This window comes from Rhineura floridana, chromosome 9 (genome assembly GCF_030035675.1).
Source record: "Rhineura floridana isolate rRhiFlo1 chromosome 9, rRhiFlo1.hap2, whole genome shotgun sequence".
Taxonomy (NCBI): Eukaryota; Metazoa; Chordata; class Lepidosauria; order Squamata; family Rhineuridae; genus Rhineura; species Rhineura floridana.
In genome coordinates, this window is record NC_084488.1 from 15,986,861 (window position 1) to 16,014,578 (window position 27,718).

At 40.6% G+C, this 27,718-nt stretch overlaps 1 long non-coding RNA gene across 1 annotated transcript in view; it reads right to left on the reverse strand.

The window, feature by feature from the left end:
* LOC133364011 (uncharacterized) overlaps nucleotides 1-27,718 on the reverse strand; it is a 76,986-nt gene that overhangs the window by 16,153 nt on the left and 33,115 nt on the right. Inside the window, exons 2-3 of the long non-coding RNA XR_009757804.1 lie at nucleotides 8,753-8,836; nucleotides 5,244-5,426 (exon numbers count right to left, since the gene is read on the reverse strand). This is a non-coding gene — a long non-coding RNA (uncharacterized LOC133364011). The remainder of the gene's footprint in view (nucleotides 1-5,243; nucleotides 5,427-8,752; nucleotides 8,837-27,718) is intronic.

The window sequence follows — 27,718 nt, forward strand, 5'->3', positions numbered from 1 at the left end:
GATCCCACTACATTTCCAGAAGTGGCTTTTACGTTGTGTGAAAGATTATATAAAATGCAAAAATTAACAGGTAGGGAAACATCAGGAAAACGGAATTAAGTGCTGTGTGAATGCAGCTATACTAGTGCTTAAATTAAGTGTGAGCCTTGCGTTAATCAGATGGTTTCCTTCTATAATTATCCATGGCATGAAGTAGTTGAAGTATTTTGCAGATATTTTTCAGATATACATTACAGGTGTAAGGCACGGATAAATTGTCCTACACAAACTTCCCCCTCCCACACTTCAGCCACTTTTTCAGCCCTAGAATTTCAGACACATGTACGCAAGTATAAATGTGGTAAACCTGTTTGCGGGGGTAAGCATGCATCTGGAAATCTATTTGAATGGGCAAGGAACAGGTTAATATTGCCTGCTTCTTTGTTCCACATAAGCTCTCTTCTAATGGCTTTTCTGTAATAGCTGTAGCTTGTTAAGTGTGGTGGAAACTATAACTGTGAGAAGGAAGCTACACTTTCCAGGATTCTTTGAGGGAAGTCATGGTCTTTAAATATGAGTTGGATATGCTTTAAATGTATTGTGTAGATCTACTTCATAAACTTTGCCTGCAGGTAAATCATTTTAATTATTTCTTTTATGGAAATCAGCTACAAATTTTACTGGGTGACCATGGGCTACTCACTGTCTCTCAGCATAATCTGCCCCTCAGGGTGAAAACAACAGAAGGGGACCATGATCGCTCCAAGGAAGAAGGGCACACGTAAAATGTAGAGGAAATAATCATGTGCAACTATCATGTAAAATCAGATATCGGGATATAGTATGAAGAAATGTTTATATAAGCATGAATGTCAAATATGTTTTTTTATTTACACAACCTGTAAATATATTTATGGTGCAATCCTTTGCATGTTTACTCAGAAACAAGTCCTAATGTATTCAGTGGCGCTTTCCTCAAACAGGGAAGCGTGCACAGGACTGCAACCTCAAGTGATAAGGAACTTCACTCACCTGACCCAAAATTCAAAACCATACCCATTTAAGCTGTTTTACAACTGTTTATAGTTTTTATGGTTATTGGATTTTAAACAGATTTACTTCTTGTTGTGAGCTGCCTTGGTTTCCAATTGGCAACCCTATCTCACAGGATTGTTGGAAAGACTCCATATACACACACACTGGAGATGTAAAACTCCATACGCTCCATATAATAGTGTATTGTCAAAACTAGTTGGTCATTGCAGAACATTTTTTTAAACATAAAATTGGTATTAGTTTCCTACAAAACAAAATCAGTGACGCCTAAGGAAGCCCTGACTAATTGCTTTAAAAATAGGATTGGAGGGGGGAAGATTTACAACACAATCCTTTGCTATGTTCACTCAAAAGTCCCATTGATTCTAACCATGTCTACTCAAAGGTAAGTCCTAGTAAATTCAATGGGTTTACTCACAGGTATTCCAGATTAGCATTGGCATATTAGCATGTCTGACAGGAAAAGTGGAAATCAATTAACCCCAACAGACCCAGTTTGCTTAGAAACCCAGGGAGCATCTAGAGACCCTTCATATCTCAGCAGATGCCCACCTCCCCTTACCTGTGAAACTTTACTTGTCATCTGACTGGCCACTGACTGGCAGCTATCAGTCACACCCACAGGGTAATATGGCCCTTTAAAATTAAGCTGGGCTATGCCATTCTTTGCCTCTGGTTTGCCCACCCCAGAGTCTGTCCCTCACCAACCATCAGGAAAGCCTGCAACATCCAAGCAGCTTTACTCATGAGGAGACAAGAAGCCTATTTTGTAAGTAGTGGCTTAGGTTCAGACAGTTTGAGCCAAAGAGCTCCTTCTGTTTCAAGATTCTGCTTTGAACATTTTGTCATCTTTCCTTTATCTGTTGTTCTTAATAAATGTTCTATTTGGACAATTGGGAATGTGTGCATGGTAGACAAACTCTCAAGTTATTCAGACACCCCCACGTGCCTAGGGTACTTGGGAACCCTGCTACTGGATAAAAGGATTTTGGGATGCTAATGAAAAGCAAAATATTCAGATCACTGGGAGTGATAGAGGGAGAGTTGTATGCTGTCTGTAGCCCCTCCTGTAAATTACAGAGGGATCAGCTGGAAATGCAGGAAGTGTGGGTCCAGGGTCCTTGGATCTAGAATTAAATCCCCCCCCGATTCTTCCTGGGGCATAGGAAGTGGTGGCAGTTCTAGCAGATTATTTGAGAAACACAACTGGTCTACTTTGCAAGGCCATTGTGCAAAGAAGGGCATACATAGGCTATTCTGAGTCTCCCTCCTCCCTCATCACCCTGCCATTTTCCTTATAAGTTGTTGTTTACATTTTTCCCTATCTTTTTGTCTGGCTGAGATTGCAGGGCTTTTTTATTCCCACTTGAAGATGTTTTTATAAAATGTGGATTTCCTCACAAGGAGACTTTTAAATTTTCTTTCAATATGCTACCACAACAATTGTATTGAATGATGCACTACTGTATTTCCATATGACAAACGAAATGAATTCGGGGGGGTAAGGTGGGTTCCCGACACACACACATCTCCCAACCCGTTCTGTGGCTACCTTCATGTGACAGTCAAACAGAATGAAAAGCCCAGCTCTGTAAGCTACTGCTGGGCTGAGGCAGAGAAAAATAGTGATGCCCCAGAATCCACCTTTGGTTGCATGAGCCCACTTTGGTTCATGACCTACCAATTACAGATTTGCAATCATAAGAAGTCCTAGAGCTGGGACAGCTAACATAGTGCTGCCCTCTGGAAGTTTCTGGACAACAACTTCCATCATCCCTGACCATTGGCCATCCTAACTAGGGGCTGGTGAGAGTTACACTCCAATATCTGGACAGAAACACATTGGCTACTCCTGCAGATCTTCATATCTGAACAGGTTCATGACAAGATAGCCAGTCTTTTAGATAGTGAGGTCCCAAGCCATTCAGAATTTTACTTCTTGTACAACTCAGCTGAAACTGATCCACAGGATTTAGGTGTAGATCCTGAAGTTGTTCACAAAGTGGGTGATAGTTAAATATTCCCTTGCTGTGAACATAGTCTCTTGAGGTGTTGAACCAAAACTCTGTGCCTCCTTTCATTGGAGGTGTCAGAAAGCATCTCTTGAATCTGGCAATTTCCAGCACTCTTTGTAAATACGTTCATGTTGTTTTGATTTTTCTGTCTCTGCAAAATATCCCTTCTTCTTTGCCATTCTTGTCCTTGGTCTCATTGGTCCATACCACTACTTTAATCCTGTTGGCTCTGGCAACAGCTCACCTTAGTTTATCAATTAGATTGCAAAGATAAATGCGGAAAATAAATATATAAAATAACCAGTAAATAAAATCACATGGGTCACAATAGCGAATGGGATTAAACAGCAATGTGGATGAATGAAGCCAAGGAAAATGAGCGCAAAAAAGATAAAAGGGAAACGGTGCTGAGAAGAAGCAAGAACCCCAAGGGGAATCAAGCAGCATTGATACCCCCAAATGGTGAGCAATGTGAGTATATTTGGTTGTTTTCTCAGCTGTGTAGGATATGCATCTCTTGAAGCAAATATAAAAAATAGACATTTGGCATAAACCTAAAGAAACTGATCATTTTGCTAAGGTTTACTCAAAGTATGTTCTGTTTGGAGGTGGGGGAAACTAATTTTGGAATTCCCCCCCCATCGCTTCCTTGTTCTTATTTGTCTGTCTCCTGCCAAACTTGCTTTTGATTTACTTGATGTTTTCTGCTGTTCAGACTTGCTAAAGTGCTCTTGTCAACAGTTCAGCGGCTGAGTGAAGCAAAGTGTTAGTTAATAGTGTGAAAAGTCTGGTGTGCTGTCAGAAAAGGGCAGGCCATTAACTTGTGAAAATTCTGCTTCCAATGTTCAACAGCCTTGGTGCTGGCAGAATTAATCTTGCTGATGACTTACTGTTAAAAATTACAAATGGCATTTGAATTTATGTCACTTGATAATTAAGCATGAAGGTGTTTCACTTCTATCAGCCTTTGCACAAGTATGGACTTATAAAGATGCTTCATGTTGTAGAAACAAACCACATATTTAAATCTAAGTTTAAATCCATCCACATTCACTTGTTCAAATTATCCATCTTTGAATCTGTGATAAAGTGTGTTCCATTTCACAGGCAAATTGTGGATTTCTTTCTTATTGCTTGTGATTTTTTGTTGTTGTTCAAGCTTTTTATGCTCTAGAGCTGGATAAAGAGCAGAATAAAGCCAAGAGCTATATAGTAGGAAGACAAAGGCCTTGTTCACGTGGCTTAGTGTGAATGCATAAACATGCTTTTTCCCAAGGATAAGATCATAGCTGCTTTGCTCCTCCCCAGTATTTTTACAGCAGTATGGCATGGCAGTTAAGCCAAGGTTTGGCTTAGTGTGTCATCTGAACCTAGCATCACAATTAAGGTTTCTCCTCCTTAACTATGTTCTGTAACCATAACACAAACTTTGGCTACAGATTGTAGTAAATGAGGAGAAACCTTAAACATAATCCTGGGTTCTGATGATGACACACTAAGCCAAACCTTGACTTGGCTGCCACATTGAATCAAAAAGTCCAGGGAGGAGCAAAGCAGTACAAGTCTCTATCTGGGAGCCAGCACTTTTGTGCAATTATAGTAAACTACAGAAACCATATTCTGGCTTACCACAATGTGCAAACCAGGTGACACACAGGGAAAAGATGCACCAGAAAAAAATACTCAAAGACACCAGGGCTGAGACACATGTTAGTGGCTGGCTTGTCACCCCTTGCTGTCAAACAGCTTATACCAGCCTTTCCCAACTAGTGGGCCACCAGGTATTGTTGGACCACAACTCCCATCAGCCTCAGCCAGCATTGCCAATTGTCAGGAAAGATGGGAATTGTGGTCCAACAACATCTGGTGGCCCACTAGTTGGGAAACGTTGGCTTATACCATCAGGAAGTTCTTCTTAAGGTTCCTCCTAAATCCTTTTTCTTGTCATTTGAACCTGCTGGTTTAGGTCCTACCCTCTGGAGCAACAGAAAACAATTTTACTCCATCATCTATGTGACAGCCCTTCAACTATCATATTGTCTCATAATCATCTCTTCTCCATGCTAAGTATACCCTTCATCATCTTTGTTCTCCTCTGGACACATTCTAGTTTGTCGATATTCTTCTTGAACTGTAGTGCCCAGAACAGAGTATCCCAGGTGAATAATTTTCATAAAACTCAGTGGGACTTACTGTTAAAAAGACATGCATAGACTGCACATTCTGGAAAGGTAAAGAACTGCCAATCTGCTTCTTAAGAAGATCATTCAGGAAGCACATTCACCCACATTGTTGACATCGTAGCATCAGGACGTTTCTGAACTAATGTAAAGAGTCTGTGAAAGTACTGGATTGTTCCATCACCTGAACTAGGATCTGCAAAGATAGAGTAGTAGTATAAACAATGTTCTAAGGAATACATTACCAAGAAGATTTATGTATGGTGGACAACAAACTGAATATGAGTAAGCAATGTGATATCATGGCAAAAAAGGTCAGCACCATTTATTTACAGCTTCTGATGGTTATGGTCTTCATCCTATTGTCTATCTTCACAGCTTAACCTGCTGAACCTCTATATACCCTTGTCCATGTCACCTGAGAGGGATTCAGTTAAGAGCCCATGTATTGAAAGAATGCATAGAGGTGCACAGGCTAGCCTCTTCCCACACAGGCCTAATGGATACATGTTAGGCCAGAATGTGAAGGGGCTCTTCTAAGTCTGTACCAACATACACAAATATAGTTCTTCCAGATGGGCCAATCAAATGTCAGCTCTTCTTGTGCCAATTTCAGAACATATGTCTATTTGATGGCAGTTCTACCAAGAATGGCAATAAAGGTTCACTTGCAGATAAACTACCAGAACATTATTCTCAGTGCTGACAAGAAAATAAGGCTTAATACACAGAGAATTCAACACTGACATAGGGATCATGTTAGATAATAAATATTATGTAAAGGCAGTAATTACATGCTATCCTTTTCTGTCTTGTAAACAAGTGTGATATTGTTACATCTAAAACACTGAAAATTACAAGGCAATTGTTCCGAATGTTATATAGTAACTTCCAAATAGTTGTGACATGCAATTTGTGTCACTGCTTGCCACTTGCCATCTAACAATTACAGAGTGTTTGGAAGGTTACATAAATGAAGGCTTTGGAAATGACCTGCCATTTGAATGCATAGTATTACCCTGCACACTTGCAGAAACATCTCCCTCACAGTATAGCTTTTAATGGCACTGCCAGAGGTCAAGTAAGTTGGACCACTGCTGGGCCCTATTGACCTAATGAGATCCCACCAAGCCAACTGTGCCACACAACTTTGTATTTCTACTGGGTTTCCAGAAAGGTCAGAGGAGTGTGTGAGAAACTAAGGCTCCCTTCAGCCTTCCCAGGAGCTTAGCACAAGCACACAACCCTAACACTTGGAGAGAAGAGAGAGATTGCTCATGACTCATGGGGTCCTTGGACTGAGAGAATAAATACAGGGAGAAAGGTGGATGTGAGGCTAAGGATGGATGTGTGAAATTTCCATTCTGCCGGTTTGAGTCTCATTGTCTTGCCAGCAAAAGGGGCCCTAATAGGTCTTTCGTTAGGGTCCCACAAAGCCTAGAGCTGGTCCTCTGATGCTCTTCTGTAGACAATTCTGCTCTGATTCCTGGACAAATGTATCAGACTGAGAAGCAATCAGGGAAGAGGCAAAACCAAAATATTATCTCTCCCCATTGAACCACTACATTTTCTCTCTCTAAAACCTCACTGTACATGCTAATTCCCTAACATACATTTTCTTTCCCTTCTGTGATGTTGTTGCATGACATTTAACATTGCAGAAATCAAACTCTTCAGGATAAAAGGGCTATGTGCTCTCTTGAGCCACATGGCATCCAGTGTTCTGATCTTTACAGAACCTTCGAGAGATATTCAAAAATACCTAAGAAATGTCATGAGCCATAAGTCATTGAATGTGGTCTAAGATCTCATACTCTTAAATTGATGCTTCCTACACAAGGGAAACCTCTGTAAGACTGCTGTGTTGGGGGGGGATTTAACAAAATTCTCATGATTAGTAAAATTTCGCAAGATGGATCTGATACATTTCTTAAGATCCAGGCATTTACTGCCCTCATGAGTGGCTTTGTCTGGTGGAAAAGTAGGTACACTTCTAACACTCCTCCACTGATATAACATCACATGTGATGTGGGCATTCCACACGGGCACTTGAACATAAAGTTGCCCAATTAGTACCATCTATCCCCCCCTTTAAGAATCCTCCATGGTGCAGAGTGGTAAGCGGCAGTAACACAGCCGAAGCTCTGCTCACGGCCGGAGTTCGATTCCAACGGAAGGACGAAGTCGAATCTCCGGTAAAAAGGGGTCGAGATCCTCTCAGCCTTCCATCCATCCGTGGTCGGTAAAATGAGTACCCGCCATATGCTGGAGGGTAAAGAAAGGCCGGGGAAGGAACTGGCAATCCCACCCCATATATACGGTCTGCCTAGTAAACATTGCAGGACATCACCCTAAGAGTCGGAAACGACTCACACTATAAGTGCGGGGACACCTTCACCTTTTTATCCCCCCCTTTTGAGTGGGACAAATCACAATTCTATGTACCTTGGGTATACAGGTAAAGTAGTGGCTGTCAGGGCAGAGCAGGGTGGGGCGCTGTTGCTTTCTCGGCTTCCCAATGTAGAGGTTGCTGCTGGTAACTAAAAGGGGGAGGAGCAAGGTGGCAGGGAGGTTGCCATGGTTCATGTGCAGTGGAAGGGACATCAGAGTGGCTCCACTGCCACACCTGCACCGTGCAATCTCTCCACCACCTCTCCCCTCCCCCTCTTAGTAACCAGCAGTGACCTCTGCATTGGGAAGCCAGGTAAGCAACACTGCCCCACCCTGTTGAGAGGCTGCTACTGCATCACCAATAATGTTAACTGATACAGTCAGGTACTGGTACAGCCAGGTTTGTTCAGATTGCACTGACTGTCTAACCACTTCCACAACTAATTCAAGATGCTGATACTTCCCTTTAAAGCCCTAAATGGTTTGGGACCCAAATACCTCACAATTTCCCTTACTAGCCAGCCTGTGCTTTGAGAACTTCATTTGAAGTTTTTCTCTAAGTGTCTTCCTTAATGAAAGTGCATTATATTCCAGCAAAGGGGAGAGTGGTTGTGCCCCAGTTATGGAATTGCCTTCTCAAAAGAGGTGTGTATGGCACCTACCCTACATTGCATTTGTGTGTGTGTCCAGGTACGACATTTCTATTTTCCCATGCATTTTAATTTGCATAACGTTTTAGCCTGCTGTATGTTTTTAGCTGCTGCCTCGTATCATTGCTAATGTTGTGGGAGTTTTATTATATATTTTAGTATCTTATGAGATCAAGAATCCATTATACATGCTGTTCACCACCCTGGGTCTATTGCTTGAAAGGGATATACAAACAAGTAAATAAAATATTTGGTGAAGAGGAGAGGGGGTCACACCACTCCTTAACTTGCTAGCACAGAGTGAAGTGTCTGAGCCAGGCCAAACCTGCCACCAAATTTCACATAAAATGGAATTGTGAGCAGAGTTTTGTAAAGTTCATTTTAAAAAGGAACTATTTCTAGTTCACGTTCAGCATGTCCCCAAAGAAACTAAATCCAGTTCGCTTTTGTCCCTTTACAAAATGAACTAGCTCTGTTCACCTTCAGTTCACAGTTCAATTCAAGTTCATCCAAATGATCCTTGGCCATTTCTTTTCAGCATTCAGAATGTTATAAGTTGCTGTGCTGAAAAATAAAATATAGTTAAGAAGAAAACATCAAAACGCACACAGAATGGGATGTGAATTATTTGATTAATGTTTCCAAACAATTATGATATTTAAGCTTAAAGGCTCAAAGAGTCTAAAGAGTAAAAAACACATAAGAGAATGAACTTGAAGATGAACTTGAAATCATTCAAAGTTCTATCCCAAAATGAATTTCACTTTCAGTTCACTAGGTGATTATAGGAACTATCTTCAGGAATAGTTCAGAGATCTTTGAATTGGTTCAGTAAACTTTGGAAAGCTGAACTAGTTCATTCCAAGTTCTGTTTTTGAGTATTAAAAGACTGCTAATGAGCTGAATGAAATTTTCAGAAGGATTTCCCACATGTCTAGTCCTATCACCACTTACTGAAGTTCTTTTGAGATTAGCACCTAAATGAAAAACAAAGGCCCAGGGCTGGTTGATCAGAAAGTATTATGCAAACCAGTGAAAGCAGGGGGAGGGGAATGATTTCTCTTCCTTCCCCATGAAGTTTAGGAGGAATATTCCTGTATTCTAATTAATCCTCCAAAGTAACAGTAGTTATAGTCCAACAACATCTGGAGGGTCATAGGTTCCCTATCCCTGTCCTATATAATCTTAACCTGAGGGTAAGCCCCATTTAATACAGTAGAATTTACTTCTGAATAAACATGTGTAAGATTATGGTGTAAGTCTGATAAATGCATCACAGATGACAGAGGAAAGACTGCAAATCTGTGAATACCTTCTTACATAGAAATTTTTCTCCTTGGTTCAGCCAAAGGACAATACTTTATATTTATCTTTTTAGCCCCAACCCACACTGTCTGTTGTTAACCTGGCCACAAAAAAAGATCTTAATTTAAATGAAAAAATACAGATGAACCATCAGTTGTGAATGGTAAACATCTGTTTACATCAGGGATGGTTTGACTGACATTTTTTTGTTTCCAGAAGTAAAAACCTCATGTGCACAATTACTAATAAGGACCTCAACTATAGTAACAGATATATGAACATTTATCATGGCTCTGTAATTATTTTTTTTTAAGAAAAAGATGTTTTTGTTCAGTGATATAACATTTAAAATAATAATTTGGGAAACCCTACTATCACAATTGTATTTATTTCCCTCATGTATTTATACCTGTTTTTGCAGGCAAAAGCCTTCATAAAGCATCTTATTACAACTCTGTTAAAACATTATAAATACAATTAAAATAATGCCACCTTGAGTTTTGATGATGGAAGACAGGAGGGTTATAAATGTACCACGTATTTATTTATTTATTTATTTCACTTGTATACCGCCCCATAACTGAAGCTATCTGGGCGGTTTATAGCAATCAAAAACATTAAAACAAATATACAATTTAAAACACATATTTTAAAAACAATTTAAAACACAATTTTAAAATTTAAAACAATATAAAAACAATTTAAAACACATGCTAAAATGCCTGGGAGAAGAGGAAAATCTTGACCTGATGCTGAAATGATAACAGTGTTGGCGCCAGGTGCACCTCGTCCATAAGGTCATTCCATAATTTGGGGGCCACCACTGAGAAGGCCCTCTCCCTTGTTGCCACCCTCCGAGCTCCCCTTGGAGTAGGCACCCAGAGAAGGGCCTTGGATCTTGAACATAGTGTATGGGTGAGTTCGTATCAGGAGAGGCGTTCCATCAGGTATTGTGGTCCCAAGCCGTGTAAGGCTTTAGAGGTCAAAACCAGCATCTTGAATTGAGCTCGGAAACATACAGGCAGCCAATGCAAGCGGGCCAGAATCGGTTTTATATGTTTGGACCGTCTGGTCCCTGTTACCAATCTGGCCACTGCATTTTGCACAAGCTGCAGTTTCCAAACCGTCTTCAAAGGCAGCCCCACGTAGAGTGCATTGCAGTAATCTAATTTGGAGGTTACCAGAGCATGGACAACTGAAGCCAGGTTATCCCTGTCCAGATAGTGACGTAGTTGGGCCACCAACCGAAGTTGGTAGAAGGCACTCCGTGCCACCAAGGCTACCTGAGCCTCAAGTGACAGAGATGGCTCTAGGAGAACCCCCAAGCTACGAACCTGCTCCTTCAGGGGGAGTGCAACCCCATCCAGAACAGGTTAGACATCCACCATCTGGTCAGAAGAACCACCCACTAACAGCATCTCAGTCTTGTTTGGATTGAGCCTCAGTTTATTAGCCCTCATCCAGTCCATTGTCGCAGCCAGGCACCGGTTCAGCACATTGACAGCCTCACCTGAAGAAGTTGAAAAGGAGAAATAGAGCTGCGTGTCATCAGCATACTGATGGCAACGTACTCCAAAGCTCCGGATGACTGCACCCAACGGTTTCATGTAGATGTTGAACACCATGGGGGACAGAACTGACCCCTGCGGAACCCCATACTGGAGAGTCCAGGGTGCCAAGTAACGTTCCCCAAGCACCACCTTCTGGAGGTGGCCTGCCAAGTAGGAGTGGAACCACCGCAATGCAGCACCTCCCACTCCCAACTCAGCTAGTCTCCCCAGATACTATGGTCGATGGTATCGAAAGCCGCTGAGAGATCAAGGAGAATCAACAGAATTACACTCCTCCTGTCTCTCTCCCGACAAAGGTCATCATACCAAGGCTGTTTCTGTGCCAAAACTAGGCCTGAAACCCGACTGAAATGGATCCAGATAATCGGTCTCATCCAAGAGCGTCCGGAGCTGGCCTGCAACCATTCGTTCCAGGACCTTGCCCAGGAATGGAACATTTGACACTGGCCTATAGTTATTAAGTTTTTCTGGGTCCAGGGAGGGCCTCTTCAGGAGTGGTCTCATTGTTGCCTCTTTCAGGCAGCCAGGGACCACCCCCTCTTTCAGAGAGGCATTAATCACTTCCCTGGCCCAGCCGGCTATTCCATCCCTGCTAGCTTTTATTAGCCAAGAAGGGCAAGGAACCAGCACAGAAGTGATTTCATGAACCTGTTCAAGCACCTTGTCAACGTCCTCGAGCTGCACCAACTGAAACTCATCCAAGAAATCAGGACAAGGCTGTGCTCTAGATATTTCGCTTGATTCACCTGCTGTAACACTGGAGTCTAAGTCCTGGCGGATGCTAAATATTTTATCCTGGAATTGCCTAGCAAATTCATTACAGTGGGCCTCAGATGGTTCTACCATGTCCTTGGGGCCAGAGTGTAATAGCCCCCGGATAATTCTGAAGAGCTCTGCTGGGCGACACATTGATGATTTGATAGTGGCAGCAAAATATTGTTTTTTTGCTGCCCTCACTGCCCCTAAAGGTAAGTAAATTAAAAAATGCCACTTTTCACTGAGGCAAAGATATTCACAAGCTTATGATGTAATTTGTCTGCAAGAAACTTGGTCGACTAGCAATATATCTTTGAATGGTTTTTTAACTTTTGAACTATTTGCAAAATCAGCAATAAATAGAGGGAGACCCAAGGCTGGTTTGGCAATCCTAATCTCCACCTCACTGGATGCTAAAATTAAGAAACCTGCCCCGTGTGAAAATATTACAATTGCAGCCCTCTTAGAATTAAATCATTTACTTATTTTGATAATAAACGTATATATTCCTCCGTCTACTCTTAAGGACAAAACAACCTTAGTTTGGCAACAACTGGAAAAATACATAATAAAATTAGAACAAGACTATCCAAAGGCTCAAATCATAATTGCAGGTGATTTAAATGCTAGATTAGGCCCAAAAAATGACATCTTGGTCGTATCCCCCTTATGGGGTGAAATCAATACGGAACATCTAATCCCGTTATATAATAGAAACTCTAAAGACTATAAGATTAATTTCGCTGGGATTTGTCTAACTCAATTAGTGGCTCGATTAAACTTAGTTATTGTTAACGGGCATGAGGCGATTGATTCGACTGCGGAGTTCACTTTCATATCAGGGCGAGGCAGCAGTGTGGTGGACTACGTGCTGCTGTCTCCTTTTCTGTTTTCTTGCATCTCCATTTTTTTAATTTGTGATAGGCAGGAAAGTGATCACCTTCCCCTATTACTCAATTTGTCTTTAAAAAGGGAACATAACTACCCAAAAAAACTATCAAGTAAAAATTTAAGGTCTGTAACCTGCTACAAGAGAGTGCAGTGGTCCGCCTGTACTATCTCCAGATTGGAGAGTTTTTTAGATTCTCCACTGACTCTTACCATTAGGAATCGTATAATAACATCAAGTTCAATATCGGAGACTCTGACTACTCTTCACTGTCCTCTGCTTTAGAGAACTCCTTGGGTATGTCAAACCGCCCCCGTAGTTTAGTCAATTTGAAATACCCCAGCTGGTTTGACAAGGAATGCAAGACCTCCAAACAGGATTTAAGAAGAATTTATCATACTTACAGAGAAGCAAAAGCAAAACTCCTTCCCTCTGAATATTTTCTGGCAAAACAGAATTATAAAAAGTTGATTGCCCTCAAAAAAAGACAGGCCCAACAGGAAAGCTGGAAGACCTTAATAAATGCTTCCTTAAATAATGAACCCAAATTATTTTGGGCATTAGTTACAAATGCCCTAGGATCATATGCCCCTCTGCATTGCAATATTCAACCTGAAATCTGGGAATGCTACTTCTCTCTTCAATTTTCAAAATATAGGGATAATTCAAGTTGGCCCTCACATTTGAATAGCATAAATAACCTACCTGATTGGCCTCCGATAGAGCAAGAAGAGGTAGTCAACTAGATTAAAAACCTTAACAATGGAAAAGCCCCAGGAATAGATACAATTCTTCCAGAAATGCTAAAAAACAATATCCATTGGTGGGCTCCACTACTCACATCCCTTTTTAATCAGATAAACATGCATGGGAAAATTCCCTCATCTTGGCTTGAAGCGGTGATCATCCCACTACACAAAAAAGGAGATAGGGATGATCCTGCAAATTACAGGCCCATTAGCCTTCTCTCTATAGTGGGTAAGGTATACGCGAGTCTCTTAAATGTTAGACTCCAATCCTGGATAGAGGAGGAAAACATCTTGGGACAAGAGCAAGCAGGTTTTCGCAAGCACAGATCCACTATTGACCACTGCCTAATATTGAGATTCTTGGTGGAAAAATATATGAGTGGTACAAACAGAGGCCTTTTTGTTGCATATATAGATCTTAAAACGGCCTTTGATTCAGTCCCAAGAGATCTACTGTGGGCAAAATTAAATATGACCACAATAGATAAGCGGCTACTATTTTTGATCAGCCAGCTCTATCAATGCACTTCGCTTAGAGTGAGATATGGGATAGATGGAAATTTGACCAGATCTATCCCTGTAAATATTGGAATTCGACAAGGATGTGTCTTGGCCCCTGCTTTGTTTAACCTTTTCCTTAATGATCTAAGCACCAAATGCTCCAACGAAAATCTACATTCCCCCAGTATCGTAGGGGTGAGTTGTCCTCTGCTACTTTATGCAGATGACACGGTTTTGATGTCTTTTTCAGAAATCGGCCTTAAACGCCTTCTCCGGATTTTTATTTGTTATTGTGATCAAAATTTTCTTACTATTAACTATACAAAATCCAAAATAATGACTTTTACTAAAAATAGGTTGAAACAACTCTGGAAAATAGAAGGCAAATTGTTTGAAAAGGTTAGGAAATTTAAATACCTAGGCATTATATTCTGTTCTTCACTTTCCTGGACTCCTCATATTCAGGCCACAATTCAAGTAGCTCGTAACACTTCTAAAGCCTTAGTTAGATTTTTCTATACTAAAGGTGTCTGCTTTATCCCTGCTGCCTGTAAAATTTTCAAAATTAAAATAATATCACAGCTTCTTTATGGTATCCCGATTTGGGTTACCCATTTTAATAAAAAAATTGAATCAGTACTCTCAAGTTTCCTTCTGTCCATTTTTGGTTTGCCAAATTGTGCCTCTTCGGATAGTCTCCACTTAGAGACAGGATTCAATTCCCTAGAATGTACAGCCTGGTTGCAAGCTTTCAATTTTTGGCTCAAGATAGCCTACTCGGGGCCCTCATTAGGGCTCATACATCTCATATGGAAAGATCCATTCAAAAGCTCCTGGACTAAAATCTTTAATGGGAAGCTAAATCACCTAGGTTTATCCTTAGAACTCCTGTCATCCTGGAGCTCTGAAATGGCCAAATCAGTTATCAGTCAACGAATAAAAGACCTTGATCAACAGTACCTATTCTCCAAGGCATCAACATCCTGTTCCCCTCTTCATTTTGGTCTGAATTTTTGTTTTCCATTCCATATGACCTATCTAGAAAAGTTAACCTTCCCACAATATAGGTTTCTGTTCTCCAGAGCAAGGTTTAATTATTTACTTTCCGCTCTTTTAACGGGTCGATATCAAGGCACCCCTTATGTAAATCGTTATTGTATCTGTAACGCAAATACCCCTGAAACACTAGATCATGTCCTCCTTAATTGTGAGCTATATAAAGATGTAAGAGCTAAAGTTATTTCACCACTTATTCTAGGGTTCTCTGATAAACATCCAGAATGGATAGTTCTTTACCTCTTGACTGATAAAGATAAAACCACAACTGAACTAGTTGCTAAATTCTTTTATATAGCCCAATCTCTGCGAAAAAGACAAGTTCAACATCTCCAACGCTGATGATTTTATCTTATTTTAATTTTCACCTTAACCATGTATTTGTATGCACAGTATGTATAGTAATGTTTTTATACTATATGCTTGATTGGGTCTATGACTGTTAATTAAATAAAGTAAGATATTCACAGAAATCATGAAGAATGGGAAAACTTTCATAGGAAAGTAATTGAATCCCCAACTAAATGTTTTTTTAATAAAAATCAAGTAATAAACTCTATCAAAAAAGTTTACTAGTGTATTAATGTATTAGTAAACATTTTATATAGTTTATTACCTGACTTTTTATATATTTTATGTATTGCAGTGGATGCGGATATAACTATTGACGTTATCCTCTCACGTCCATTTGGTACATGTACATTGGCAATAGGTGAATTTTGTGTATTATTGATATTTTCCAATAAACTGCTTTGGTTCTTGGGGTGACTATATGTTATGCGTTTTCAGGATTTAGTCTCAGGATATTTCCTGAAGAAAGGAATGTGTCAGATAAGAATTTGAGGCAATGGGAGATGAGTTTTCAATAACAGCACGTTATTCCTGCCTTACTGGTCCCTTTTTCTTTCTTTTTTGTTCACATTAGTAATTGACAGGTACTGGGTTTCATGCCTGAGTAGTGCCACCCTTCCAGGAGAAAGAGAAAGTTTACCTTTTTCTTTCTCCTCAGTGTAGATATTCTCACAGTTAGTGTGCTATGGTTATCATTTGAGGCAGATCCTTAATGAGCCAGCTTAATAAAGCCGTGACGATTATACTCCAACTCTTGTCTTGCACCTCCATCCTGCATGTGGGGCAATCTTGCCACAGCTTCTCATCATATCTACAGAGGATCATGATGACAAATATATTTTAAAAGTAATTCTGGAATATTCTGAGAAGGCAAAGATTTCAATTGTGCAGGCATTTCCCAGAGCTTTAAACATTATGACACATCCATCTCTTGAAGTGTAGTTATAAATAAATTTCACACACAAAAAACTAAGGCTCAGTGTACAATATTGACATCTGAAAGAATTCTATAATGCAATGAAACTTTATTTTATGTACCACTTCGATACAGCTGCGGTACCACAGAATGCTACCAAATTTATCCCACAGTACATTAACGCTTGAAAAGCAAGATCTCACAATTAGATGAAAAACAAAGAAAACTTCTAACAACATGTGAAAAGAGCTAGAGGTGATTCACACTGTACTTTTTGAACACAGAGACAAAAAGCACCCAAGTTTAAATGGCAAATTACATGCTTGGTGCCTTCAGCTGTGGGCGGCAAACATACCTTTAAATGGTCAGGTTGGTGTTTCCTCATGAAATACAGAAGCAGGGAAAAATCAGGCCTTTGCTTCTACGCTTATGGTCTGCTTTCTGTCAGCCATTTAAATTAGGGATTTTCCCATTCTTCATGATTTCTGTGAATATCTTTGCCTCAGTGAAAAGTGGCATTTTTTAATTTACTTACCTTTAGGGGCCGTGAGGGCAGCAAAAAAACAATATTTTGCTGCCACTATCAAATCATCAATATGTTGCCCAGCGGAGCTCTTCAGAATTGTCCGGGGGCTATTACACTCTGGCCCCAAGGACATGGTAGAACCATCTGAGGGCTTGGATTATTAATAAAATATATTTTTCTAGCATTTTGGGGTTCCCCCCTTCTTTTTCTCTTCTCTGGATTCAGATGCTCGCCACTTTCAGCTGTTGACTCCCAGAGACCCGGAGAATACAACAAAAATCTGGAGTCTCTGAACAAATATCAGAGACCTGGCAATCCTAATTTAATGCATCTGCAAGATCATTGCCCTTTTTATGCACAAATCCTGACTTATAGAATATACAGTGCCTTGCAAAAGTTATCAGACCCCTGACCAATGCTCTCATATTACTAAATTACAAATGGTACATTGTAATTTCATTCTGTATGATATTTTATTTTGAAACACTGAAACTCAACATGAATTATTATAAGGTGACATTGGTTTTATGTTGGGAAATGTTTGTAAGAAACATAAAAAATGGAAACATGTTGCTTGCATAAGTATTCAAACCCCCCACATGGTAGAGACAACTTTCGCTGCAATAACAGCTGTAAATGTTTTGGGGTAGGTGTGTACCAGCACAGTGTTGGAGGGATTTTGGCCCATCCTTCTTGGCAGATTCATTCCAGGTCATGCAGGTTGGTTGGATGTCACTTGTGGACCACAATTTTCAAAGAGCACCACAAATTCTTAATGGGATTGAGATCAGGACTTTGACTGGGCCACTGTAGGACATTCACCTTTTTGTTTTTGAGCCACACCAATATCGCTTTGTCCTTGTGCTTGGGACAATTGTCCTGCTGAAAAGTTAATTTCCTCCCAAGTTTGTTTTTTAATAGACTGAATCAGGTTCTCTTGCAGTATTTCCCTGTAGTTTGCTCCATCTACTCTTTCTTCAGTTTTAACAAGATGCCCAGTCCCTGATGATGAGAAGCATCCCCACAGCATGATGCTGCCACCACCATACTTCACTGTAGGGATGATGTGTCTTGAGGCATGGAAAGTTTGCGCCACACAGAGTGCTTTGAGTTGTAGCCAAAAAGCTCTATCTTGGTCTCATCTGACCACAAAACCTTTTCCCACATTGCAGCTGGGGCACTCTCATGCTTTCTGGCAAACTCCAGACGTGCTGTCAGATGGTGCTTTTTGAGTAACGGCTTCTTTCTTGCCACCCTCCCATACAGGCCAGTGTTATTCAGAGCTCTTGATATGGTTGACTGGTGCACCATTACTCCACTGCCAGCCACTGAATTCTGTAGCTCTTTCAAAGTGATTGTTGGCCTCTCTGTGGCTTCTCTCACAAGTCTCCTTCTTGTTAGAGAACTGAGTTTTGAAGGACGGCCTTTTCTTGCTAGTGCCTGGGACGTGTGACGCAGCTTCCACTTCCTGATTATTGATCGAACTGTGCTCACTGGGATATCCTAACACTTATATATTATTTTGTACCCTTTTCCTAATCTATTCATTTGTATTACATTATTTCTCACTTCTGCGGAATGCTCTTCATTTTCTTTCAGATCCACAGCCTGACTAATGATCCTTCAACAGTGATGGTTTTATCCTGACAATGTGTCCTTGATTGGGCAATCTCTTTCGTCTGTGTAAACTGGAGCTTCCACAACACAGGGGTTGAATACTTATGCAAGCAACATGTTTCAGTTTTTTATGTTTCTTACAAATATTTCTCGACATAAAACCAATGTCACCTAACAATAATTCATTTTGAGTTTCAGTGTTTCAAAATAAAATATCATACAGAACAAAATTACAATGTACTATTTTTAATTCAGTAATATGATATCATTGGTCAGGGGTCTGATTACCTTTGCAAGGCACTGTATATGACCTTGGCCAGCAGATAATACATAGACAGATATAAAGCTTCTTGGTATAAGTTCAGTAAACAGTGCTATGCTTTATAGCAGATAATATTGCTTACAAACACCTCCTATTTGCTCTACGGCTTTCCTTCCATTTCTATTTTCATTTAGACATCCATAAATTCTACAAAGAATGTCTACTTACAACATTTATGCCTTGCTGTCTCCAGCCTCCATCCATCAGTTGAGCAGCAAGCTTAGCATTGGACCATGTCCATAGGAGGATTGGTAGCATAGAGCTAAGGTCTGCCCCTTTTATAGGCAGACTTAATTCCGTGCATATGGTGGGGTCTTTCCCAGAACTTGACATGTTTAGTTCCTCTCACCTTTTAATGTGACAGGGCTGGAGATTTGCACTCCCAAGGAGACTACAATCCTACAAACTGTCACTTCAAAACCTAACCAGTTTGCTTCTCATTCTCCTTTGTTGTTTAAAAAAAGGAGGGGGAAGTGTCCAGACCCCTGGTAGACTTTATTTATTTATTATTTGATTTATATCCTGCCCTTCCTCCCAGCAGGAGCCCAGGGTGGCCAGACTTCCCCGTCAGCTGTTCACGAAGAGAAAGGCAGGAAAGTTCCCACTTCAGGCAGGGAGGAGGGAGTGAGGGGGAGAAGGAGAGTGAAAGAAACTCTTACAGCAGCTGTCATTAGTAAGCAGCTAGGCTGAGTTTCTAACTGGGGTTTCTTCACTGCAAATGAACTTTTATCTCCCAACTTTTACATATTTTGTTCACCCCTGGATACCTCAAAAGGGCCAAAATAAGAAAAATCACAGGGAGCCCACAACAAGTAAACAAACCAAGAAAAAGAAAAAGGAAGTAATAAGGAAATATATCTGTTCTGAAAATTATTGAGACTCAAAGTGAGGAATAAGGCTTCTGTGCCTAGAGTCCAGCTCTCCCCTTCAAAATAAGCTGTGGCCAGACACAAAATATCTCTCCCTTCCTTGGTCTGATAGCCCACACAGTGAGTTGTGTTCCTATAGAGTGATGTGAAACATCAGGAAGTCATCGGAGCAACGAGCATGCTGATCTGAGCCAGGGGAAACCTAACTTAAATGTGGTTTCGGACTGCATTGAGTTGCATGTAAACTGGGAGAGAATACAGGTGAGGTATCTGGTGACCTGAAAGAATTTCCTTTGGGATGTTTGCATTACCTAGGTGAAATTAAACATTATACCTACTGTCTCTGGTGCCATGTATGAGTATAGATTCCTGTTTCTGTGAAGAACTTGCTTATCTTGTGTGTGTTTTATTGACTTGAACTCTATATCAGGTTGTAAGACTTACTTCTGAGTAGACTTGACTAGGCTTGTGCAGTAAGTTAGTGGCAATCATCAAATCTAGTGATAATAGATTCCATAAGCTAAGTATGTATTGTGCACAGAATTACTTTCTTAAGTCTGTCCAGGAGAAAATATTTTCTCCAGAAGATTTTTCCTAGCCACAAATAATTAACTTAGGAGTTATTCTCCAAGTCATGAATAATGCCCTTGAAAATAAGGCAGTCCCCTGAAACTTCGGCTGAATACACACCATACATTTAAAGCACATCTCCCCCCAAAAAGAATCCTGGAAACTGTAGTTTACCCCTCACATAGCTATAATTCCTAGCACCCTGAACAAACTACAGCTCCTTTGGGGGAAATGTGCTTTACATGTGCTTTAAATGTGTGGTGTGTACGCAGAGTTCATGTCAAAGTGAGACCTGGACTGGCTAGGTAGTCTCCACTGGTACTCTTATACTTCCATCATCCATTGAAACAAGAGCTGGTGCCCCACCCCTCCTCTCATAGGAAGGCAAAGTTTGAAGGGAAACAAAGAGAGAGGCTAAGGTCAGAGAGGTACCAGTTCTCTGAAATAAAACTGATCGTGATTGTGTTCTCATGTAACAACTTTAGACAGTCGATATATGCAAGGAAAGTTTGAGGTCAAGGAAATGAAATACTCTTAGGCTAAATCCAATAGCTTTACTCCACAGCAATCAATGAGACCATTCTGGAAGAACTGGCTTGAGGTGGGAGTCTACTGGTAGGAATAAAATACTTTAGCTGAGAGGTTTGTTTCTACAGATATGAAAGGCAGATATCATTTTGAGAGGTTTAATTTTCCTGGTAGAAACAGCTGGAGGTTACATGCTGTAGTTCACAAACACTGCCTAAGCTGATTGAATCTGAAAACAAAAATTTGAAGGAAAATCTGGAACAGTGGGCGTTATTTGCCCTCCAAACAATCATCTTCTTAATGGAATATATGCTCATTTAGACACAGATTGTTCTTCTCTGATATATAACCAGAAATAGTGATCAAGCATGGACTGATTATAAAGGATATTAAGGCACCTAAGATGATTTGAGTGAGCTTTACTCTACTCTTCTGTATTATTAATAGCTTTTTTACTAGCCATGGAAGACCAAAATATGCTTTCTTAAATTATTAATGATGGTTTTGATGGCTTGTGGCTACTAGCTGTCGAACATATCTTCCCTGCTTTAATTTGGCCACTTTAGGATTGGCATGAAGTCAGTGTTGGAGAAAGAAATCCAGAGTTTTGGAGCTGACTCGCAGGAAGGAACATTTAGGGCATGCTGTTTGTTTTGGGGAGCCAGATTCTCCTTTAAGGACCAGGGCTGTCTATTTGGAAGTCTGCTTGCTTCCCCATGTCCAGCTTGTATATTTGTAAATAAGCAGATATTACAGGAAGATTGCAGCCCTCTTGCCCGCCTCATAAAATGCCTGCTATGAATTTCCTAACAATACTAGAAGTGGAAAGTATGAAACTTGCCTTATAATATCTATTTATTTACAATAAATATGGGGAAGCAGACAGGCTTTTGAAGAAATAGTCTGTGAATGGTATGGCACTTAAAAAGAAAAAAAGGAGGGTGGGTAGGAGAGGAGAGAAAAAAACAAGAAGAAAAAGATATATGCTGAATTCTCAGACTCCACTAAACACTGGGACTTCCTTCTGAGTAAACATGTAGGATTTGACTGTTTACCTTTCTCCTTTTTGGGTAATCTGATCACTGTGGCACTTGGGGCTTAAAATCATTAGAATTTTCTGATACACGGCGGTGGATAAAATCATGCTTTTTGTAACAGGATTTGACAGAAAAGTCACTTGATTCTTAACATTTAGTTTCAGGCATGGTCCGTTTCTCTTTTTTTTTAAAAAAAGTGCTCAATTTTTAAAGCCAATTTTGCATTCTTATTTCAGTTATAAGCTGATACAGAGTATCACTGAAGTGGGAACAAGTGCAGTTTATATAAATGAGATTGGGATATGAGTGGATAAGAGCAATTGCTGGGAAACTTGGGTTAATTAATATAGCTTGATATTGAAATGTATTCTTTATGTGCATGCTGCATGAAGGATGTTTGACTCTTTTTGGTGTGAAAATCATTCTTTTATTGTAAAAGCATAATGTGGGATGATCAATGAGGTAGCTTGCTTCTTAATTATGTCTTAATCACACACCATAGGAAGCAAGTTTCATCTGCCTGCCTTTCTCCCCCCCCCCCCCCCCGCTCCCGGCCACTGGCTGGTTAAGAAATGCAGAACCATTCTAAGAAATTTCACTTGTCTTCTCGAAACATTTTGTTGTCTGATAAAATTCATCTCATATTTCACCTAAGAAGAAACCCCCGGTTTTTCCTTGCATTTTGTATTAGGAGATCTCAGGGGCAAACTTGACTTCCTGCAAGATTAGGGTAGGCAAGATTGGCCACTGCCAGTTCAAAAGCATTCTGTCATCCCAACAGGCCTGTATCAGTTTGAGTTTGTTCTTTGTACACTAATAGCTGCTTTATCAATCTGTTTCTCCCTCCCCGAATACATTGATTTTGAAAGGATCAGTAAATGAAAGGAAATACTGATAACATTATTGTTCTTAATTCAGTATTTTAGAGGCCGATTTTTAAAACATATTTTATATTTACAAATAGCTATGGAAAATTGCTACATAAAAATCCATAAAAATCCAATCAGAAATAATAGAGAATAAGCAAATTAATGGATGATTTGATACCAAATCTGAATTGGGTGGAATTCTAGCATATCCCTACTCAAGCATTCTGATATTTACCTTCCAAATATGCTTCATATTTCACATTTGGTAAAATTTCAATAGCAATTATATTTCCCATCTAAAGACCTCACTAAACTACACACAAAAGTGAAGTTTAAAAGAATATGTTTTACAGGCAATACTGATGTCCTTTAATTTATCAAAAGTTGCTAGTTAGCCTTACAATTAGAATGTTAAGATCTCCCAAGTTCTCCTTAGGGCGTCAGCTGCACAGTTTTTGAAACCTGAGCCACTGGCAACTAGAGGAACAGAAACATCTCTACACCTCCCTCTCTCCTTCCTTCCAATCTGCCACTTTGAGTTAGTGGTGAGGGGAAAACAAGCGACCACATGGTTGCATCGCCTGGGGGCAACCAGAGGACAAGGTGCCTCCCAGTTTGGCTGGGTATTAGCACCCTTGGAGAGGAAGGCATACCAATTGATGGCTAGCCTCTGGTGTGGATAGCAACCAGCATGCTACAGGGCTTGAGAGCAGTACAGAGGAGGCAGGTGAACAAGAGACTCCACCCACAATCTGTGAAACCTGCATGCCACAAATCATTCCATCTCCCTTGTGGATTCAGCCAGAGTAGGGGAGGACAGAGTTTTTGCACCATGGCCCAGAGCATAAACAGGATGTCTTCAATGACATGGAGGAGGAAAGCCAGCCTTTGTCCTCCATGCCCGTTTTTGAAGGATGCCCAGCGATGCATAAATTTCTTTCTCACCAACAAGACCTTTGAAGACGTGGCTGTTCCAACAGCCTTTTGAGGTGGGTTAGGTTCTGTGGGCTCTGCAGTTATTGGTGGTGATTTTAATGTATTAATAATGTCTTTATGTCTATTGTTAATTGTAATTTTATACTTCTGATTGTACATCACCCAGAGTGGTTGGATATCCTCCCAGATGGGCGACTAATAAATCCAATAAATAAATAAATACAAGTGCAAACCTACTGTGATAACAGAACAAATAAATCAATGGTGTCAAGGAAAGTCTAGTAGCAAGAAGGGATGTGCTAGAATTTCATCCAATTTGGATTTGGTACCGAATTTTCCATTAATTCACTTATTCTCAATTGCTGAGCATTGGATTCTAATGTAGCAAATTTCCACAGCTATTTTTGAAAACAGACTTTGTTTTCTAAAAAAGCTTCTAAAACATCAATTGTAAGAATGATAATTAATCAATATTTCCTTTTAAAATATTGATATTTCTGTTGAGCAATGTTGCTAAGTCATTCCCCGAGGTAGGAAGGGGTTAAAGATGACTACTCTAATTGTGGAGGCCACACAGCTGCGGTTTATCAGTTGGCTGGGTATAAAGCCTGCAAGCCCAGAACAGGATGTGTGGGGGGTGATAGGAGAGAAGCTATGTACGTTGGTGTGTCTTGGATAAAGGGTGTTATTGCAAACAATTCTGAGTCGTGATTTCTTTGCTGAAGAGCGTTGTTACTCCGCACTGTGCCCTGTGCAACAAGAGCAGCTGGCTAGTTGGTTCAGGGCATATGAGCACAACAAGGGTTATGGGCCCAGCTTACAACAAGCTCTGAAAGCACCACGTGTTCCAGAGAAAGCAGGAAACAAAGAAGACCAGGTCAGAGTTACCTATAGTTGAAAAGAAGGAGAGATGGCAATGTCTGGAAGCTCATCTATACCCTTGGAGAAGTTGAACAGCACCAACTATGCTTACTGGCGAGTAAAGGCAGAAATGCTTCTCATAAAGGAGGGAGTATGGCACACAGTGTCTGGAGACAGTCCCTCGAGACCCCCATCACCAGAATGGATAAGAGCAGAGGAAAAGGCAAGAGCTCTGCTCATATTATCTCTGGAAAACTCTCAATTGATTTACGTGAGAGGGCTAACTACAGCAAGGGAAGTGTGGGCTGCCCTTAGATGGGCAAATGCAAGGGATACATCAGGCAGCAGAGTATTATGAGGAGGCTGTATCAAGCTCGTTATAAAGAGGGTGAAGCAATGCAAACACATATACAAAAAATGCTGAGTTTGTTTGCAGAGTTAGAGGACTTGGATGTGCACCATACGCCACAACAAAAGGTGTACATAATTCTCTCAACATTAAATGAGTCATGGGATGCAGTTATAAGTGCGATTGAAACCTTACCCGACCAAGAGCTAGATGTAAATTACTTAACAACAAAACTACTGCAGGAAGCTGAGCGAAGACAAGAAAGAAGCAAGCAAGGCAGGAAAGAAAAACCGGACCAGACTGAGGGCGGTAGCAGAGTGTATGGGCAGAGGTGGTGTCACAAATGCGGTTCCCCATCCCATCTTCGCAGACAGTGCCAGGTGGGAAAGACAGAAGAAAAGAAACGCAGACAGGACACTGAACCGTTTGAAGTGCATGTCGTGAGTGCAAGAAGGACACAAGAGAAAGAAGAAAACAGCACGTTGTGGGTCCTTAACTCAGGATCAACAGCCTTTCTCTCAAAAGATGCTGAACTGTTCCAAACTCTGACCAGTAGCAGCAACAAATCTTCCTGGCAGATGGAAGCAGCAGAGATGTTAAAGGGGTAGGAGCAGTGTATTTCACTTGTCTGAACACGTTAGTCACTAATGTTCTGTATGTGCCAAATTTAGAAAGAAATATAATGTCAGTGATAAAATTAAATGGCATGGGGTATAATGTATGTTTTGCTAACAAAGAATGTGAAATATGTGTAAAAGGAAAGGTGCAAAATACATTATTCATGATTGAGAATAAGGTAGAGAAAAGGGTTAATGTCATTGAAAACAGACCTCAACATGAGCAATGTATACACAATTACCATCGACGTTTTGGTCACATCAGTTTTGGAGCTTTGGTAAAAACACAAAAACACAGCGCAGACTTGCAATTTAAAAACTGTCCTGCATATATTAGCTGTGAGATATGTAATGAATGGAAAGCCACAGCGGCTCCAATAAACAAGGAAAGGAGACATAATACCCAAAGACCATTTCAATTACTGCATATGGATATAGCAGGGCCATTCAAACAGACAAAGGGACAAGCCAGGTTTTATTTCATCCTGGTGGACGACTTTACAAGGTACTCATTTGTTTATTTGTTGAAGAACAAGGCTGAGGCAGCTGGCACACTAAAACACCATATAGCTTGGGTGGAGGCGAAATATAAAACACGGATAGCAGGAATTAGGTCAGACAGAGGGGGAGAGTTTCTGTCTCAACAACTGCACAGTTTTTTATTTGCAAAAAGAATTGAACATGAACGAACAACACCTCAGTGGAGCAGACTAGCTGAAAGAAGGAGTGAGTATTTACAGGATACAGTGAGGGCTATGCTGGCGGACTCCCCATTTTCGTGAGAGTTTTGGGGTGAATGTATTATATATGCAAATTATATTTTGAATCGTATGTATGATAATACTGTACAGTGCACTCCTTATGAAATGTTAAATAGGCAAAAGCCATATTTAAAACAAATCAAAAAATTTGGTTCAACGTGCTGGGTGCATGTGCCTAAAGAACAAAGAAATGGGAAACAGAGTCCCAAGGCAGTAAAAGGATCTTATTTAGGATTTGAAGGGGCTTCCCATCGCGTTTGGCTAGCCAAGGAAAATCGTCTTGTGGTAACAAAGAATGTTAAGGTACAGGATCATGATTGGAAGCACTGTAAAAACATCAGTACAACAGTTGGACTCAGGGAGCCACCAGAGATTGATGTAGCAATTGCCCCAGTATATGAGGAAAGGAATAATGAAATCCTGTTAGACTGTTCAGAGGAAATTGAAGAAATAAGCACTCCAAGCTGTAAACAGGAGGAGGCGCAGGACTCTGAACAGGAGACTCAGAGTAGTGAAGAAGAGCTTGAAGGCTGTAAACAGGAGGAGGTGCAGAACTCTGAACGTGAGACTCAGAGTAGTGAGGAAGAGCAAGAAAGCTGTGCACAGGAAGCAACTCTTGAGGGTAGTGAGGAAGGTCAGTCAGAATTAAATCCTGAGGCAAAGCTAGTTACAGAACCCCGAAGGTCACAAAGAACCAATCTGGGGAAGCCTCCAGAAAGATTTACTGTGGCACAAGTAGTAGCACAGGAAGCCAAAAACCGAGCACACCCCCAAGAAAGGGAAGACAAGTGGACAGCAGAGGACTTCCAGGAGTGGTATGCTATGCTAGATGGGGGAAGAGAATGGAGGGAGCGAGTAGACGCAATGTATTGGTATGATGACTCCAACATATAACATGATATAAAAATGTTGAAAGTATGTACCATAAAAATATGCAATGTATGTACTGAGAAACATGTGAAACTATGTGAACGTATGGGATTTGTGTAAAAGAGTAAATATAACATGTATATATAATTGTTACTGCAACATGGGTCTCCTACCACGGAGAATGGGTGGGGGATGTTGAGCAATGTTGCTAAGTCATTCCCCGAGGTAGGAAGGGGTTAAAGATGACTACTCTAATTGTGGAGGCCACACAGCTGCGGTTTATCAGTTGGCTGGGTATAAAGCCTGCAAGCCCAGAACAGGATGTGTGGGGGGTGATAGGAGAGAAGCTATGTACGTTGGTGTGTCTTGGATCAAGGGTGTTATTGCAAACAATTCTGAGTCGTGATTTCTTTGCTGAAGAGCGTTGTTACTCCGCACTGTGCCCTGTGCAACAAGAGCAGCTGGCTAGTTGGTGCAGGGCATATGAGCGCAACAATTTCTTTCAACATATCTATATTTCCTTTAAAATAATACTGATACTTTTCCAAGCAAATAAAATCCATGTTAAAAGCAGTGACTAGCAGATACAGAATGAACTCGAATCGATGCCAGCCTATTAG